Source organism: Apium graveolens, chromosome 4 (genome assembly GCF_009905375.1).
Source record: "Apium graveolens cultivar Ventura chromosome 4, ASM990537v1, whole genome shotgun sequence".
Taxonomy (NCBI): domain Eukaryota; kingdom Viridiplantae; phylum Streptophyta; class Magnoliopsida; order Apiales; family Apiaceae; genus Apium; species Apium graveolens.
Window position 1 is genome coordinate 89,852,173 of NC_133650.1, and position 20,905 is coordinate 89,873,077.

A 20,905-nucleotide genomic window follows, 5' to 3' on the forward strand; every position below is an offset into this window, starting at 1 on the left:
TTTGAGAATCAATTATGTATAATTATAACTTGTGGCAGATAATGGCAATTAACTGTAAATTTATCAAGTAATCATTTTGGGTTGTAATAACTTTTAAATTATGGATTCAAAGACTTGTACTTATTTAAATTTCATCTCTGAGACTATAACGGGTTGTGGTGTGTGTTAGTGTGGGGTCACAGCATAAGGTTATTTATTATTAATTAAGTGAAGTGATATTGTGGAAAGAAAGACCGTGACGACCCGGATCCCCGACCCCGGATCTGGGGGTGTTACAGAAATGGTATCAGAGCTAAGCGTTATAAACCTCAGAGATGATGGGACGTTAAGATAATAAATTCACTAAGATAATAAGAACTCTTGCCAAGTTCATAGTCGGACTACCTAACGTAGTACTGACAGTTAAAACCCTTATGGGAACCCTTATAAATGTAGCGATAGAAGCGTAGTTCGTTATCGTATATGGTAGCGGGACTCCGAACCCTGAAGTTGAGGAACATCAACGCGATGATGTTTTATTATTTATTAGGGATCAGATTATGGATCCGATAGAGCGTCCTAACGCGGGACCGGATGATGTTGATATTGAGGATGTAGCGGTTGAGGATGTTGTCCTAGAAGGGATAGTTGCTGAGGAGGATCCCATGGAGGATCCTGACAAGAATGAATAAAGGACCACTGAGGAATTGATGACCATGGTTAGGGCAACTACCAGAGGTAGGATTGGCCGGTCACTACCGGAGGTTCGTTCAAGTTGTAAAGATAGTAGCCCCTTTAACGCGGCTTACTCGTAAGACTGAGAAGTTCGAATGGACAGAGAAATGCGAGAACAGCTTTCAAGAACTGAAGCAGAGGTTGGTGATGGCCCCTATGCTGGCGTTGCCGGATGGAAAAAGGAGATTTTGTGATTTGTAAGTGACGCTTCGCATAAGGAATTAGGGTGCTTCTTAGCACAGCAAGATAATCGCGTCTGCGTCAAGACAATTAAGGTAATATGAAATTCGATATCCCCGCCCATGAGCTTAGGCTCGTGGCAATAGTTTTACCCTAAAGATTGGAGGCACTACTTGTATGGAGAGAAGTACGAGAATTACCTAAGCCATAAGTGCTCTAGTACATTCTTACGTAGAAAGAGCTCAACATACGCCAGAGGAGGCGGTTAGAGCTAATCAAGAATTATGATTGGGAGATTCTTTATCATTCGGGGAAAGCCAATATGGTGGTTGATGCCCTTAGTAAAAAGGAGAGACTCAAGATGATAATGTCTTTTGGAGAGTTTATAAGAGATTTTGAGAAAATGGAAATAGTAGTGAAGGTAACCGGAGCCGGTACCGAAAAGCTGTTTGAGATAGCAATACAGCCCGAATTATTAGAAAAGATCATATTGTGCCAGAAAAAGTTATGAATGAAGGCAGAGAGCCAACAAATAGGTATGAGATTAATACCGAGAGAGATGATAAGGGAATAATGAGGTATTCCTATAGAATTTGGGTTCCAAAGGTTTAAGAGCTTAAAGATGAAATCTTAGATGAAAGCTAGTTTGAGGAATAAGAGTTAGAGCAAACCCTGAACGTGATAGTCAGGGAGGTTGCCACCAAGACAAAAGGAACCCATAACATGATGAAGTGGAAAATGAGGATTTAAATTATGTAAGATGACCCCAATTATGGGGAGTAGGAAGAAATATTTAGACTGAGGAAACAAAAGTCGAGTAAGGAAAGGAGACCCGAGATGGTACCCCTATACGGCAATTCATGGACCTGTCTAAAGAGAACTTAGACTATTATCCCCAACCACCACCCTGAGGAGACAGTGCGGTGAGAAATTCTTTCAGGACCTTTAAGTCGCTAAGCTCTCAGAGTTCCATGGAACAAGCTGACCCAGCCGAGGCAAGAGCCTGGCTAAAGGAAATAGAGGAATCATTTGAGATTCTAAATGATTGACGAACCACAAAGGACTGTTTTTGTCACTTACCCTCCTAAGAGAGAGGCCACCCGCTGGTGAAAGACCAAGAAAGGCACGGAGCCAGAGGTTATAATAAACTGATTTAAGTTCAGTCAATTGTTTTAGGAAAGTACTTCCCAAGGTTATGGAGATAGTGTAAAAGCTTTAGAGACAGAACAAAGGCAGACGAGTATGATGAATTATGAATTTAAGTTGTAAAAGTTATCAAGATTCGTTCTGAGGACACGAATCCAGAATGACGGGATGTTTGAAATCAATGCTTATGTTGTGTTGGTTCATGAAATAATGATAAGAGAAAGGAAAATAAAAAGAAATTGAAGTGGAAAGGAATATAACGGCAATAGAGTTTGAGGTATGATAAGGGAGTTGGGTATGAGGAAACCCTAACGACTCGTAGCAATAGAAATAGAAAAGTATGCATTCATCAGGATGAGGGTGATTCACCATAAGTTAAAATTGATGGTTGAGGGCATAAGAGATACATATTGTTTATCCCCTGTAAGTTGGGAGGATTCGAGGAAACCTTGGGATAATTCGAAGGATAAATAATGAGACGCGGATAGACTAAGGGGATAAGGAAGTAAGAAATTAGGAAAAATTGGATGAAGGAAGTGACCTTCAAGAAGGTGAAATGTAAGACCGGTGGCTTGATACCCAGAAAGGGAGACGCCAGGTATGAAAGATATCCCAACATTGAGGTGACTGTTGAGATAAACAACAGAAGTAAATAAGGAATTATTAAGAAGAAGTTCACATTGAACACGACCAATATCTTCCAGAACATCCTTGTTATCGTTACCAAATTAGGCAAGACAAGCGGATAACCGTTGTTATCTTTTGGAGGCCATATGGATTGACCTCAATTTGAATAAGGATGTTATTATGAAGTTAGGTATAGACTATCGAGGTGGGAATGATGAATATGATAATCTATCAAGGAAATATGACTTGATTTATTCGTGGAAGGATGCAGGTACCTTTTAAAGGTGGAATTAAGGATAGAACATTGGTAACTTAAAATGAATCCTAGGGGACTGCATAAAGGTTGGCATGTCACCCTTAATAGGGACAGTATGAGTTTTGACAGTATGATTGGGAAAGGGTTAAGGTAACAACAACCTTTAAGAATCAGTGGAGAAATTTTGCAGAAGTATATAGATAATGGTTCTACTATTAGTAAATGGTATTGTGATATGCCCTGTATCTAGGGAATACAGGAGGAACGATTGAAGGATAACCTTAGAGGTTTTATAAGGAAAAAGGTAATATTCAAAATTCTCAAGAATAGAAATGTGGATAAAGGAAATATGACGTAATTATAATGATGCCAAGTGGGGCACGTGTTAAACCACGAGAAAGTATGGATCGAACCAGTAATGGTCGAAATTGTTCAGGGCAATTAGGACTTAAGATAAAAAAAATGTTCTAAGTATGATTGAGAGTCAGTCTTGACAGTGATTAGCCTCTAAAGACTGAGGCAATAACTTATGGAAAAATGGTGATTTTTTTTTCCCATCTGATTTTAAGGAAAACATCTTCACTCAAGCAGTGATTGGAAATAAGGTAGAAAATTTATTTGGAGGTGGTTAAAATGACATTGACTGTAAGGAAATTTTACTATCAGGAAAGGCCAAAGAGGTGGCCGACACTTTAAGGGTAAGAGGATAATTATAGGCGCGTGTGCCAAAAGAATACAGTGATGATGGTTAAAAATGTGAAGGTTAAATTATGGTTTGGAAGATTGACATTCCTTCTGATGACTGTGCAATACCCAACCGTAATAGTAGTTGGTAAAGGTTTAATTCGTGTAATCGCCATGAACGGGCTATCTATCTTAGAAGGTCCTATCTTGAGATAAGCCAGGACCATGTTTCAAAAAGGACTAGATGAACCCTTGAGTTAATTCTTCTATTTAGGGCGTATGATTAAGAATAGTATTAATATAACACCCCCAGATCCGGGGTCGGGGATCTGGGTCGTCACGGTCTTTCTTTCCACAATATCACTTCACTTAATTAATAATAAATAACCTTATGCTGTGACCCCACACTAACACACACCACAACCCGTTATAGTCTCAGAGATGAAATTTAAATAAGTACAAGTCTTTGAATCCACAATTTAAAAGTTATTACAACCCAAAATGATTACTTGATAAATTTACAGTTAATTGCCATTATCTGCCACAAGTTATAATTATACATAATTGATTCTCAAAAGTAGATGGTCTGATCTACAATAGATCTACCTCTGCAGCTATAGCAGCTACAACATCAACGGGAAGACGCGGGACGCTTCCCACGCGCTTGCGCTGGGTCTGCTGGAGTCTGGCCATCTTTCCTAACTGTTGTTGTGTGATGAAGAAATAAAGCAAGGGTGAGCAGCAAGCCCACCAAAATAATATGTATAATGATTTACAATATATGAGCCTACTCATAATACTCATGAAAGTCTTGGTCAAAAGAAATGAACCAAGTTTGATATCTTAATGCAATGAAGTCGCAAAATATTCAGTATATATACATATATACTTTTCAAAATATTGGAAGTCCTCTTCCATGCATAATATACACAAAGTCCCAGTGTATAACTGTATAAAAAAATATCGTTGCAAGGTGATCTCATATATCTAACCTTGTCTCAACGTTTTTCTGAAAATCTTTGTCATTCATAAGACAATTATTAATTAGATATAAGTTTAAAAGATGAGGTTACCAAATACCCCAATATACTTATATCTTTCCCAATACTACTTGAACTACCACCGTTCAAGTTATAATCAGTTTCAAAAGTTCATCACATAGATGAGACTATAAGGCAAGATTTGAATAGATTAAATCTTTAAAATATTATCAAAATAAAATGAAGTTACGAGATACTTCATTTGATGTAAACATCATTTTGAAAACTTGACCCTGCCAACACTCAACAATCGCCCAACCGTAGCCTTTCTATCGAAGTGCTCTGGGTAGTGTTACAGAAATTATCCAATTGGATGATGAACTCATTACGGGAGTTTGCCGCGCCAGGAAGACCACTTACGATGATCAGTCGTAGTAGTACAACCCCACCATTTTCTACATGTAGAGGAGAACCCTGTCGGATTTACTTGTCAACCGAACACTGAACTCCTAAGGAATGGACCGCCTTAGCGGAACTTCCAGGCCATTTGGGCCAATATAATAAGGCTGGGCCGGCGCTACTCGGCCACTTATGCCACTCCTAGTTCAGATGAAATCCATGACTCTGAAACGTAAAGCTTGTCCCCACTTTCCCCAAGTAGAAACTTGTTGATACGGCTCCACCAAGAAGTCGTATCTATTTGGAAAGGAGAACTCACCGATATTTCCCAGGCGATGCCTGTTAATGGATTAACTTGTTCCAAGAATTTTACTTCCCGAGTGTTGGGTAAGTAATCAATTCATTTATCAAAACAGCAACCTTGTTGCGAATATAAAACACACCACAGAGCCGGATCCCTCAGGTTTTGAGCGAGTATTTAAATCCCCTTCGAAAGGAGGATCTTAAAAAAAATGAGTTTTGGGATCCGCTCTAACTTTTAAAAAATCATTTTGAAGACTCGCAAAACATTTTTAAGAATATTTGGAGTGAAGCTGATTTAATGAAGTAAATCAGTCCCCAGAATATTTAGAAAATGTCTGAATATTATTATTTAAATAATATTCCCATAAAGAATAATCTTTACAAAAATAATTGAAGTAGAAGTATTAAAACTTATACTTGAAACGAGTATTAAATAACCAAAGATATACTTATATGAAAGTACTATCTTTATTTGAATAATCGAAAATAAGTTTGATTATTGACACCTTATTCTTTAATAAATAAAGAATATACCTCAGCAAATAATCGGAGTCATAGATCCTCAAATGAATATTCAAATAATATTCATTAAATAATATAAACTGAGTCATAAGCCCTCGAATGAATATTCAAATAATATTCAATAAATAATATAAAACAGTCATAAGCCCTCGAATGAATATTCAAATAATATTCAGATAAATAAATAAAAGGGTCATAAGCCCTCGAATGAATATTCAAATAATATTCAGATAAATAAATAAAAGGAGTCATAAGTCCCCGAATGAATATTCAAAATAATATTCAAATAAATAAATAAAAGGAGTCATAAGTCCCCGAATGAATATTCAAAATAATATTCATTAATAAAATAAAAGGAGTCATAAGTCCTCGAATGAATATTCAAAATAATATTCATAATAAAATAAAGTTAAAGTTATCGAATAAACCTTATTCGATTAATAGTTTTGAAAACTATGACCATATATATATATATAAGTATATATATATATATATATATATTTATATCCATATATACAAAATCTACTCGGGATCCTCGACTCCCGGTTTTAGAAAATATTTTCACCTTTGGGTCCCTGTACTAAGGGTATATGCAAATTACCGCTATCCTCTAGCATAAGTATTATCAACTAAATCAACAGATATATATGGAAAGAATGCGAAACAGGCATGCATATATATATACCATAGCAGCATGCTTCAATATATTGCATCATTTGCTAATTAACCAACATGCATCTATCGCAAGATAATGCAAATACATATATTCATCACAACAACAGTTATAACGGGTAGAAAACTTGCCTGAGCGACTGGGGTTACGAATGGCTCGGGACGAGTCTGGTAACCTATAAACAACAAGTAAGTTGGAATTAAACCAAAGTCACTTATAAATCTATACTTTAACTAACTTAGACTCTAACGCTTGTTCTGCGCTCGCTGGTTCTCTTAAGTCACTCGAGTACCCTCGGCTCCACCATTTTTAATAATTTAACCTTTACGAGTTTTAAGGCGATTCCTTCGCGAGTGTCTTACCAACTGCCTAAAACACTTACCATAAATGTTTCATGCATTAATTAACCCTTATTGGTCTTTAACCTATGTTTCAAAGTAAGGCGAGGGAAAAAGTTTCGTTCGCGAAATGCCGTACTTAAAACGGTCGTTTCTCCTAAACCGTGCATCGGAATCGAACGAACTACATATCAAAACGAAGCTCGTAACATGAGCTATCTAAACATGGCAGTGGTCATAATCTAGCAGGGGGTTCTCGGGTCCTAATGTTATGCACAAAAACAGTCCAAAGAAATCGGACGTTACGACGGCTATGTTTACGCGATTACCAATGTTTAAACTATTCCAATTAACCACCAACCAACTCATAACCATCAATACAACAAAACTTCACCTAAAACATACCACATCAGTCCATAATCTCCAAGGTTTTCAACTCAAACAACCACAATCACGACCTATGAACTATAATCAAGCTTCAATTACCAAAAACACTTCCAAATCAAACCAAACTACTAATAATCACAATCCATGCTTCTCATTTCACAACACCAACCATTAAACTTACTAACAAATAAAGTAAAGGCTAGGGTTTGAAGTTTATACCTTCCTTGGGAGGTGTTAAGTTGCTAGGAAGCCTTAGGGAGCCTCCTACAAGCTTGATCTTTCCAAAGAAATCAAGAACACAAAGTTAGGCTTTGAAGTTTCTAAAAGTCCGATTTAAAGAACTGTAAAAATGAGGGTCTTACCATGATTATTTGGACGATACTTGTGAACAAGAGTTGTAGGCCATCTCAATACCTTTCCAATGAGCTATAGAACACAATATTTGAGTGAGAAATGAAGGAGATACAACAGTTTTAGTGTTCTGGTTCTGTTTTGGCCGAGAGCATGAAGAACAATGCCTTGGTTTCTTTTTGATTTTGATGAAAAATGATTTGCTTGGCTTGGTTGGTTTGATTTTTGTGTTTGTTTTAGTAAATTACCTAGTTGCCCTTGATTTTGTGTGGTTAAAAAGCCACCACATCTCCTTCCTTCCCATGTCATGCTTGTGTCATCCTCATGATGTCATCCTCCCCTCCTTGTCCTCTTCTCATTGGTTGGGTGACATCATCCTCTCTAATCCCTTTGATTAACTTCCTAATTGTTTGCCTAATGACCGCTGATCTGTTATACGGTTCGCTTAACTTTCGTTTTCGTTTATCGTTTGAAGGATCATACCCGGGATCTTATTACTTAGGTTCCCTTAACCTTTCTCAATATATTATATTCCTTTTATGATCCTCTTCTATAATCCTTTAATTTAAATCATTTTTATCCTGTTACCTTTTTCTCAAATCTTTCCGTATCTAGTGTATTTCCGGGAAAAATCAAAGTGTTCGGATTTGGATTCTGACGATCTTACATACACTTATATCCCATATAAAGTACTAATAAAATCTCAGAATATCCATATCAGAACCCCTACATAGTGTGGCATGAAAATTTTCTCGTTCAGCAAAAACACTATTCATAAGGGTTTCAAAATTTCTCAAAAATTGGGGTTATTACAGTCTCCCCTCCTTAAAAGGATTCCGTCCCGGAATCAGATAGAAAACAAATGGGGATACTTTCTTAGCATTACACTTTCTAACTCTCGAGTCAATTTTCCCACATTGTGGTTCTACCACCAAACTCTGCCAAGTTTGATAACCCTTCTCCTAAGCACTCGTTCCTTCTTAATCTATACCCTTCCTGGTTCGTCCATATAGGTTACATCTGGTTGCATGTCTATGCGCTCATATGCCCCTATTTGTCTGGCATCCGAATTACACTTCCTTAACATTGATACGTGAAACACGTTACGACCTGCTACATGTTCGGGGTTAGGGCTAGCTCATATGCTAACTTCCCAACGTCTTAATATATCCAAGGGTCCAACAAATTGTAGACTTAGCTTTCCTTTCTTTCCGAACCTCATCAATCCTTTCCAAGGGATACCTATAACATTACTAGGTCCCCTATTTCATACTCTTTATCCTTTTGTGTCAACTCAACATACTTATCATGTCCATCTTGGGCTACTACCATCCGTCCTCTGATTAGATCTATCATATCCTTGGTCCTTTGGACTACTGCGGGTCCGAGCATCTTGCGCTCTACAACTTAATCCTAACATAAGGGAGATCGACATTGTCTTCCCTCAAGGATCTCATAAGGCGACATCTCGATAATGACATATGATCTATTGTCGTAAGATAACTCAATCCGAATTAAGTGATCATTCCAAATTCTTTCAAGTCTATTGCACAGACTCTCATTATCGCTTTTAGCATTAGAGCTTCTGCTTCTCAATACCCATTCTTTTCCAGTTCGTAATCGCTACTACCTTCCGTTCCTAGTATTATACTGGTTATACTTTTGCTCGTTAGCGTCCTATAACCTTTTAGTAACCACGTCAACCTTAGTATCACGAATGTGTTCCCATTCCGCATACTACCACCACTTTATTACTCCTTTTTCAGTTGTTTCTATTTTCCAAAATTTGATCAATCAAATAGAAGTAAAGGAATTTGTTGAGAGATCACTATGATCATGAACACTTGTTATATCGCATAGTTAGTACAGAAGGTGGCCAGCCTTTAGTATTGACAAGCAATTAAACAATAGCTGGTATCCTACTCGGCTTCTATCACACCGATAGATAGTCATTCGGCAATACCTCCCCTTTTTGGAAGAGTTGTTCTTCTCAGCTTACATGAAATGAAAAGAAGAGAAAAGAAAGAACTGAAGAGAATTGTATATATGAAAAAAAATATACTGCCACAAAATATCTGGCTTGGAACCTACCTCTGAACTATAGAGGTTTGTCATAGGAGAACAAAACATAAATGTATTTATATCAGCATCAAGTATTATAGCATCGCATTTCACGTGCCTAAATATTTTTTTTTTTGCTAATCCGTCCATCATTCTATGGACCCATGCTCTTCCTCGAGCATATACACAATCACCTTTGAAACTCCCTCGACATTCGAAATCGAACTTGGGATCTCATTCTATATATCACCGTTACTAGGATTCTATGCTCGCACCGCAACCTTCCTCGTATAATAATACGACTCTCTATTGATAAGAAAGAATAATTATTCACTAGGTAGATACTCTACTTAATTAGTCTATCAATGATAACTTATACACTACCACGACCCGATTAGGGGTACTCAATCTCGACACCCATTCCAATACAACTCTCATGGTTGTAATCAGCTCACTACTCGCAGAATCATTGCTGCCTTACTATGGTCCACCACTGACCCACTGTAGTCATTCATTTTCCATGAATGTCTTAATAGCTAACCATACGGAGTCCATACATGTCGTATCAAATCCTTCTAAGGAGGTAACATAATCACCATTCATGATTCATGGAGTACACTCCTGATTCTGATATACATACATGACATGAAGCAGATAAAATTGCAGAAGAGTTTCAATCAAAGCAACGATAGCAGGTTAATACCATTCTTAATCATATGCCTTAAATAGAAGAATTAACTCAAGGGTTCATCTAGTCCTTTTTGAAACATGGTCGTGGATTATTCTCAAGATAGGACCTTCTAAGATAGATAGCCGCTCATGGCGATTACACGAATTAAACCTTTACCAACTACTATTACGGTTGGGTATTGCACAGTCATCAGAAGGAATGTCAATCTTCCAAACCATAATTCAACCTTCACATTTTTAACCATCATCACTGTATTCTTTTGACACACGCGCCTATAATTATCCACTTACCTTTAAAGTGTCGGCCACCTCTTTGGCCTTTCCTGATAGTAAAATTTCCTTACAGTCAATGTCATTTTAACCACCTCCAAATAAATTTTCCACCTTATTTCCGATCACTGCTTGAGTGAAGATGTTTTCCTTAAAATCAGATAAGAAAAATATCACCATTTTTTTTATAAGTTATTGCCTCAGTCTTTAGAGGTTAATCACTGTCATGACTGACTCTCAATCATACTTAGAACATCTTTTATCTTAAGTCCTAATTGCCCTGAACAATTTCGACCATTACTGGTTCGATCCATACCTTCTCGTGGTTTAACACATGCTCACTTGGCATCAATATAATTACGTCATATTTCCATTATCAACATTTCTATTCTTGAAAAATTTTGAATATTACCTTTCTCCTTGTAAAACCTCTAGGGTTATCCTTGAATCGTTCCTCCTGTATTCCTTAGATACAGGGCATATCAAAATACCGTTTACTAATACTCAGAATCATTGTCTATATACTTCTGAAAATTTCTCCACTGATACTTAAAGGTTGTTGTTACCTTAACCCTTTCCAATTCATACTGTCAAAACTCATACTATCCCTATTAAGGGTGAAATGCCAACCTTTATGCATTCCCCTAGGATTCGTTTTAAGTTACCGATGTTCTATCCTTAATTCCACCTTTAAAAAGGTACCTGCCTTCTTCCATGGATAAATCAAGTCATATATCCCTGATAAGGGTGTCTTATTCAATCATTCCCACCTCGATAGTCTATACCTAACTTCATAATAGCATCCTTATTCAAATTGAGGTCAATCCATATGGCCTCCAAAAGATAACAATGGTCATCCGCTTTTCTTTCCTGATTTGGTAATGATAACATGGATGTTCTGGAAGATATTGGTCATGTTCAACATGAACTTCTTCTTAATAATTCCTTATGTACTTTTGTTGTTTATCTCAACAGTCACCTCAATGTTGGGATATCTTTCATACCTGGCGTCTCCCTTTCTGGGTATCATGCCACCGGTCTTACACTTCCCATTCTTGAAGGTCACTTCCTTCATCCAAATTTTCTTAATTTCTTACTTCCTTGTCTCCTTAGTCTATCCGCGTCTTATTATTTACCCTTCGAATTATCTCAAGGTTTCATTGAATCTTCCCAACTTACAGGGGATAAAATATATGTATCTCTTATACCTTCAACCATCAATTTAACTCATGGTGAATCACTCTCATCCGGACGATTACCTACTTTTCTATTTCTATTTCTACGAGTCTTTAGGGTTTCCTCATACCCAACTCCCTTATCATTCCTCAAACTCTCTTGCCTTTATATTCCTTTCTCTTATCGTTATTTCATGAACCAACACAACATAAGCATTGATTTCAAACATCCCGTCATTCTGGATTCGTGTCTTCAGAACGAATCTTGATAACTTTTACAACTTAGATTCATAATTCATCATACTCGTCTGCCTTTGTTCTGGCTCTTAAGCTTTTACACTATCTCCATAACCTTGGGAAGTACTTTCCTGAAAACAATTGACTGAACTTAAATCAGTTTATTATAATCTCTTGCTCCGTGCCTTCCTTGGCCTTTCACCAGCGGGTGGTCTCTCTCTTAGGAGGGTAAGTGACAAAACAGTCTTTTGTGGTTCGTCAATCATTTAGAATCTCAAATGATTCATCTATTTCCTTTAGCCAGGCTCTTGCCTCGACTGGGTCAGCTTGTTCCTTGGAACTCTGAGAGCTTAGCGACTTAAAGGTCATGAAAGAATTTCCCACCGCACTGTCTCCTCAGGGTGGTGGTTGGGGATAATAGTCTAAGTTCTCTTTAGACAGGTCCATGAATTGCCGTATAGGGGTACCATCTCGGGTCTCCTGTCCTTACTCGACTTTTGTTTCCTCAGTCTAAATATTACTTCCTAGTCCCCATAATTGGGGTCATCTTACATAATTTAAATCCTCATTTTCCACTTCATCATGTTATGGGTTCCTTTTGTCTTGGTGGCAACCTCCCTGACTATCACGTTCAGGGTTTGCTCTAACTCTTATTCCTCAAACTAGCTTTCATCTAAGATTTCATCTTTAAGCTCTTAAACCTTTGGAACCCAAATTCTATAGGAATACCTCATTATTCCCTTATCATCACTCTCGGTATTAATCTCATACCTATTTGTTGGCTCTCTGCCTTCATTCATCACTTTTACTGGCACAATATGTTCTTTTCCAATACTTCGGGCTGTATTGCTATCTCAAACAGCTTTTCGGTACCAGGCTCCGGTTACCTTCACTACTAGTTCCATTTTCTCAAAATCTCTTATAAACTCTCCAAAAGACATTATCATCTTGAGTCTCTCCTTTTTACTAAGGGCATCAGCAACCATATTGGCTTTCCCCGAATGATAAAGAATCTCCCAATCATAATTCTTGATTAGCTCTAACCGCCTCCTCTGGCGTATGTTGAGCTCTTTCTACGTAAGAATGTACTAGAGCTCCTATGGTTTGTGAATCTCACACTTCTCTCCATACAAGTAGTGCCTCAAATCTTTAGGGCAAAACTATTGCCACGAGCCCAAGCTCATGGGTGGGGATATCGAATTTTAAATTCCCTTAATTGTCTTGACGCAGACGTGATTATCTTGCTGTGCTATATAAGAAGCACCCTAATTCCTTATGCGAAGCGTCACTTACAAATCACAAAATCTCATTTTCCATCCGGCAACGCCAACATAGGGAACGTCACCAACCTTTGCTTCGGTTCTTGAAAGCTGTTCTCGTATTTCTCTGTCCATTCGAACTTCTCAGTCTTACGAGTAAGTCGCGTTAAAGGGGCTACTATCTTTACAACTTGAACGAACCTCCGGTAGTGACCGGCCAATCCTACCTCTGGTAGTCGACCAAACCATGGTCATCAATTCATCAGTGGTCCTTTATCCAATCCTGTCAGGATCCTCCATGGGATCTCCTCAACAACTATCCCTTCTAGGACAACATCCTCAACCGCTAAATCCTCAATATCAACATCATCCGGTCCTGCATTAGGACACTCTATCGGATCCACAATCCGATCTCCAATTAGTAATAAAATATCATCGCGATGTTGCTCCTCAACCTCAGGGTTCGGAGTCCCGCTACCATATACGATAACGAACTTCGCTCCTATCACGATATTTATAAGGGTTCCCATAAGGGTTTTAACTGTCAGTGCTACGTTAGGTAGCCCGACTATGAACTTGGAAAGAGTTCTTATTATCTTAGTTAACTTATTATCTTAACGTCCCATCATCTCTGAGGTTTATAACGCTTAGCTCTGATACCATTTCTGTAACACCCCCAGATCCGGGGTCGGGGATCCGGGTCGTCACGGTCTTTCTTTCCACAATATCACTTCACTTAATTAATAATAATAACCTTATGCTGTGACCCCACACTAACACACACCACAACCCGTTATAGTCTCAGAGATGAAATTTAAATAAGTACAAGTCTTTGAATCCACAATTTAAAAGTTATTACAACCCAAAATGATTACTTGATAAATTTACAGTTAATTGCCATTATCTGCCACAAGTTATAATTATACATAATTGATTCTCAAAGTAGATGGTCTGATCTACAATAGATCTACCTCTGCAGCTATAGCAGCTACAACATCAACGGGAAGACGCGGGACGCTTCCCACGCGCTTGCGCTGGGTCTGCTGGAGTCTGGCCATCTTTCCTAACTGTTGTTGTGTGATGAAGAAATAAAGAAAGGGTGAGCAGCAAGCCCACCAAAATAATATGTATAATGATTTACAATATATGAGCCTACTCATAATACTTATGAAAGTCTTGGTCAAAAGAAATGAACCAAGTTTGATATCTTAATGCGATGAAGTCGCAAAATATTCAGTATATATACATATATACTTTTCAAAATATTGGAAGTCCTCTTCCATGCATAATATACACAAAGTCCCAGTGTATAACTGTATAAAAAAAATATCGTTGCAAGGTGATCTCATATATCTAACCTTGTCTCAACGTTTTTATGAAAATCTTTGTCATTCATAAGACAATTATTAATCAGATATAAGTTTAAAATATGAGGTTACCAAATACCCCAATATACTTATATCTTTCCCAATACTACTTGAACTACCACCGTTCAAGTTATAATAAGTTTCAAAGTTCATCACATAGATGAGACTATAAGGCAAGATTTGAATAGATTAAATCTTTAAAATATTATCAAAATAAAATAAAGTTACGAGATACTTCATTTGATGTAAACATCATTTTGAAAACTTGACCCTGCCAACACTCAACAATCGCCCAACCGTAGCCTTTTTATCGAAGTGCTCTGGGTAGTGTTGCAGAAATTATCCAATTGGATGATGAACTCATTACGGGAGTTTGCCGCGCCAGGAAGACCACTTACGATGATCAGTCGTAGTAGTACAACCCCACCATTTTCTACATGTAGAGGAGAACCTGTCGGATTTACTTGTCAACCGAACACTGAACTCCTAAGGAATGGACCGCCTTAGCGGAACTTCCAGGCCATTTGGGCCAATATAATAAGCCTGGGCCGGCGCTACTCGGCCACTTACGCCACTCCTAGTTCAGATGAAATCCATGACTCTGAAACGTAAAGCTTGTCCCCACTTTCCCCAAGTAGAAACTTGTTGATACGGCTCCACCAAGAAGTCGTATCTATTTGGAAAGGAGAACTCACCGATATTTTCCAGGCGATGCCTGTTAATGGATTAACTTGTTCCAAGAATTTTACTTCCCGAGTATTGGGTAAGTAATCAATTCATTTATCAAAACAGCAACCTTGTTGCGAATATAAAACACACCACAGAGCCGGATCCCTCAGGTTTTGAGCGAGTATTTAAATCCCCTTCGAAAGGAGGATCTTAAAAAAAATGAGTTTTGGGATCCGCTCTAACTTTTAAAAAATCATTTTGAAGACTCGCAAAACATTTTTAAGAATGTTTGGAGTGAAGCTGATTTAATGAAGTAAATCAGTCCCCAGAATATTTAGAAAATGTCTGAATATTATTATTTAAATAATATTCCCATAAAGAATAATCTTTATAAAAATAATTGAAGTAGAAGTATTAAAACTTATACTTGAAACGAGTATTAAATAACCAAAGATATACTTATATGAAAGTACTATCTTTATTTGAATAATCGAAAATAAGTTTGATTATTGACACCTTATTCTTTAATAAAATAAAGAATATAACTCAGCAAATAATCGGAGTCATAGATCCTCAAATGAATATTCAAATAATATTCATTAAATAATATAAACTGAGTCATAAGCCCTCGAATGAATATTCAAATAATATTCAATAAATAATATAAAAGAGTCATAAGCCCTTGAATGAATATTCAAATAATATTCAGATAAATAAATAAAAGGGTCATAAGCCCTCGAATGAATATTCAAATAATATTCAGATAAATAAATAAAAGGGTCATAAGCCCTCGAATGAATATTCAAATAATATTCAGATAAATAAATAAAAGGAGTCATAAGTCCCCGAATGAATATTCAAAATAATATTCATTAATAAAATAAAAGGAGTCATAAGTCCTCGAATGAATATTCAAAATAATATTCATAATAAAATAAAGTTAAAGTTATCGAATAAACCTTATTCGATTAATAGTTTTGAAAACTATGACCATATATATATATATATAAGTATATATATATATATATATTTATATCCATATATACAAAATCTACTCGGGATCCTCGACTCCCGGTTTTAGAAAATATTTTCACCTTTGGGTCCCTGTACTAAGGGTATATGCAAATTACCGCTATCCTCTAGCATAGGTATCATCAACTGAATCAACAGATATATGGAAAGAATGCGAAACAGGCATGCATATATATACCATAGCAGCATGCTTCAATATATTGCATCATTTGCTAATTAACCAACATGCATCTATCGCAAGATAATGCAAATACATATATTCATCACAACAACAGTTATAACGGGTAGAAAACTTGCCTGAGCGACTGGGGTTACGAATGGCTCGGGACGAGTCTGGTAACCTATAAACAACAAGTAAGTTGGAATTAAACCAAAGTCACTTGTAAATCTATACTTTAACTAACTTAGACTCTAACGCTTGTTTTGCGCTTGCTGGTTCTCTTAAGTCACTCGAGTACCCTCGGCTCCACCATTTTTAATAATTTAACCTTTACGAGTTTTAAGGCAATTCCTTCGCGAGTGTCTTACCAACTGCCTAACACACTTACCATAAATGTTTCATGCATTAATTAACCCTTATTGGTCTTTAAACTATGTTTCAAAGTAAGGCGAGGGAAAAGTTTCGTTCGCGAAACGCCGTTACTTGAAACGGTCGTTTCTCCTAAACCGTGCATCGGAATCGAACGAACTACATATCAAAACGAAGCTCGTAACATGAGCTATCTAAAAATGGCAGTGGTCATAATCTAGCAGGGGGTTCTCGGGTCCTAATGTTATGCACAAAAACAGTCCAAAGAAAATCGGACGTTACGACGACTATGTTTACGCGATTACCAATGTTTAAACTACTCCAATTAACCACCAACCAACTCATAACCATCAATACAACAAAACTTCACCTAAACCATACCACATCAGTCCATAATCTCCAAGGTTTTCAACTCAAACAACCACAATCACGACCTATGAACTATAATCAAGCTTCAATTACCAAAAACACTTCCAAATCAAACCAAACTACTAATAATCACAATCCATGCTTCTCATTTCACAACACCAACCATTAAACTTACTAACAAATAAAGTAAAGGCTAGGGTTTGAAGTTTATACCTTCCTTGGGAGGTGTTAAGTTGCTAGGAAGCCTTAGGGAGCCTCCTACAAGCTTGATCTTTCCAAAGAAATCAAGAACACAAAGTTAGGCTTTGAAGTTTCTAAAAGTCCAATTTAAAGAACTGTAAAAATGAGGGTCTTACCATGATTATTTGGACGAGACTTGTGAACAAGAGTTGTAGGCCATCTCAATACCTTTCCAATGAGCTATAGAACACAATATTTGAGTGAGAAATGAAGGAGATACAACAGTTTTAGTGTTCTGGTTCTGTTTTGGCCGAGAGCATGAAGAACAATGCCTTGGTTTCTTTTTGATTTTGATGAAAAATGATTTGCTTGGCTTGGTTGGTTTGATTTTTGTGTTTGTTTTAGTAAATTACCTAGTTGCCCTTGATTTTGTGTGGTTAAAAAGCCACCACATCTCCTTCCTTCCCATGTCATGCTTGTGTCATCCTCATGATGTCATCCTCCCCTCCTTGTCCTCTTCTCATTGGTTGGGTGACATCATCCTCTCTAATCCCTTTGATTAACTTCCTAATTGTTTGCCTAATGACCGCTGATCTGTTATACGGTTCGCTTAACTTTCGTTTTCGTTTATCGTTTGAAGGATCATACCCGGGATCTTATTACTTAGGTTCCCTTAACCTTTCTCAATATATTATATTCCTTTTATGATCCTCTTCTATAATCCTTTAATTTAAATCCTTTTTATCCTGTTACCTTTTTCTCAAATCTTTCCGTATCTAGTGTATTTCCGGGAAAAATCAAAATGTTCGGATTTGGATTCTGACGATCTTTACATACACTTATATCCCATATAAAGTACTAATAAAATCTCAGAATATCCATATCAGAACCCCTACATAGTGTGGCATGAAAAGTTTTCTCGTTCAGCAAAAACACTATTCATAAGGGTTTCAAAATTTCTCAAAAATTGGGGTTATTACAGGCACTATTCAGATGGTGCAAAATTCTGTTTCTTTCGGAGGTGCCGTGACTGAAGATCCTAACATGCATATCAGGAATTTCATCGAGATCTGCAGTACTTTCAATTATAATGGTGTTACTGATGAGGCTATCAAACTGAGGCTTTTCTCATTCTCTTTGAGGGATAAAGCTAAGGACTGGTTACATTCTCTACCAGCTGGGTCCATCACTACTTGGGAAGATCTTGCGTAAAAGTTTCTGGTGAAGTTCAATCCAATGGCCAAGACTGCATCTATGAGGAGTGCTCTTTCTTAGTTTGCGCAGCAACCAACAGAATCTATGTGCGAAGCTTGGGAGCGCTATAAGGAGATATTGAGAAAGTGTCCACATCATGGTATGCCTGATTGGATGGTGATCACTGGGTTTTATAATGGTTTGGGGGCCCAATCTCGGCCCATGCTCGATGCAGCTGCTGGAGGCGCCTTGTGGGCCAAAAGCTATACTGAGGCCTATAATCTCATTGAAACTATGGCTGCAAATGAGCATCAAAACCCTGAAAGAGATATGTCCTAAGTCTAATCATGTATGAGGATTTAGGAATAACTTTTATGTAATCTGTTTTGATTTCATTGATATTAATAAAAGACTTGTTTTGTTTTTATTGCGGGCTCTATCTATTTAAATGTTTAAATAAGATATACCACAGTTTAGAGTAAAGCTTTTTATGGATTGTGATGAGATCATAATAATGAGACCTAAAAGATGATAACTCTAAACTTAAATAGGTTCTGGTCGTAGGATTACTAACTGGTAATTAATAATCTGCAAAGATCGGTACATACTATGCTTGCTTCATTATGAAGGATGTCTGTTCTCATAGACATTTGTGTGGTGACACTATAGCTAGTATGTAGGTGCTTATTATAGAATAAGTTCACTGAACATGACTCACACAGCTGAACAACTGATGGAGTTCACTCACGTGTCAGCAGTTGTTCACATAGTGATAGTTGTACAAGTATCCTTAGACTTGAGGTCATCATAGTCATCTTGTGTACACTAAACTATGCTTTGGTTTAGTTCTTAGTCTCAAGGGACAATTATAAGGGCTCTACTGGGTATAGGAATTTGTACACGAAGATAGTGTATGATCAATAAAGGATCTACCCCTTCCAGTGTAGGAAGAGAATGTTCAATGCTGATCCACTTATGTTAGTTCAGGAATCTCTGACCAGAGTGAATGAAATTAGAAAGGAGTTTTTAATTTACATTAAATAGAACTAAGCATAGTGAATGGGAAAGCAAGTGATTAAATAAGATAGGCTTGACACAAGTTCCATGCCTTGTATTTAATCGTGACATTGCAGGGTAGAAGGAATTAATTGTACGGTAACTACTCACTGAATAGGTTCTTGGTATTCTAAGCAGTGAATTCGTATTATCCGGATAGTCGCGATATACTGAGAAGTATCCCTCACGATGTAGAATAAATATGATTAATTAATTAATCATATTTAATGAATTAAAGAATTTATATAAATAATGATAAAATAGTTTTATTATTATTTATTTCTACTACCGGCTTAATATTGAACCTACAGGGTCACACCATAAAAGAGAATGATTTAATGGTGGAGAAATTAATTAATAATGGCTGATAATTATTTATTTATGAAATAAATAATTAATTGGCAAATTTAATAATTGATTAAATGAGATTTAATTGATTATAAATTAATTAAGAAAAAGTTCTTAATATTATTAATTAAGAATTTAATTTTTGGAAATTAAATCAAGTGAGAGAATTATTTCTAAAGTGTTTAGAAAAATGATTAATAATTAAAAGGTGTTTTAATTATTAGTGAGAATAATAAAGGGTTAATAATAATAATATTTTATGGGAAAATTTTCAGCTAAAATTTTTGCCTATAAATATACTATTATAGACCCTATTTTTGCCTCAACCAAAAAGATTTATAAAACCCTAATTCTCTCCATCTCCTCCTCCTTCATTATATCGTTTTCTTGGTGTATACCGGTGGAGTGCTTCACACTTGAGGAGCAGCTGCTAATGATCTCCGTTCATCATTTTTGGATCGCCATTAAAGACCTCCATCTTTCCATTAACGTAAAGCTTCTTAAGGTAAACATACTGAACTACGAATTAAATATTATTTTTCGCATGGGTCCTGCAGAGGGTTTCGTTTTTTTTAAGATTTAAATTTACGTTTTCGTTGCATTTATGTGCTAAAAACCCTTCAAACCCAACTCAAAGGATGATGCCTGGGAAGGTAGCAGGTATTCTGGAAGTTGATGCAACTACAGCTATTGCAGCGCAGCTCCAAGCGCTGTCTATGAAGGTCGATTCTTTAGCTAACTATGGAGTCAATCAAATTGCCATTATCTGTGAGCTTTGTGCAGGATCTCATGCTAAGGATCAGTGTTCTCTTGTTAATGAATCTGTTCAGTACGTGAACAATTATCAGCGACCGCAGCAGCCTGTGCCAGCTACTTATCATCCTAATAACAGAAATCATCCCAATTTCA

The 20,905-nt window shown here is 36.8% G+C and overlaps 1 non-coding gene across 1 annotated transcript; it reads right to left on the reverse strand.

The window, feature by feature from the left end:
- Window positions 1–18,652: 18,652 nt before the first annotated feature.
- LOC141722740 (small nucleolar RNA R71) lies at window positions 18,653–18,756 on the reverse strand. The gene has a single exon (XR_012575744.1). It is a non-coding gene; the product is annotated as a small nucleolar RNA R71 (small nucleolar RNA).
- Window positions 18,757–20,905: the final 2,149 nt, after the last annotated feature.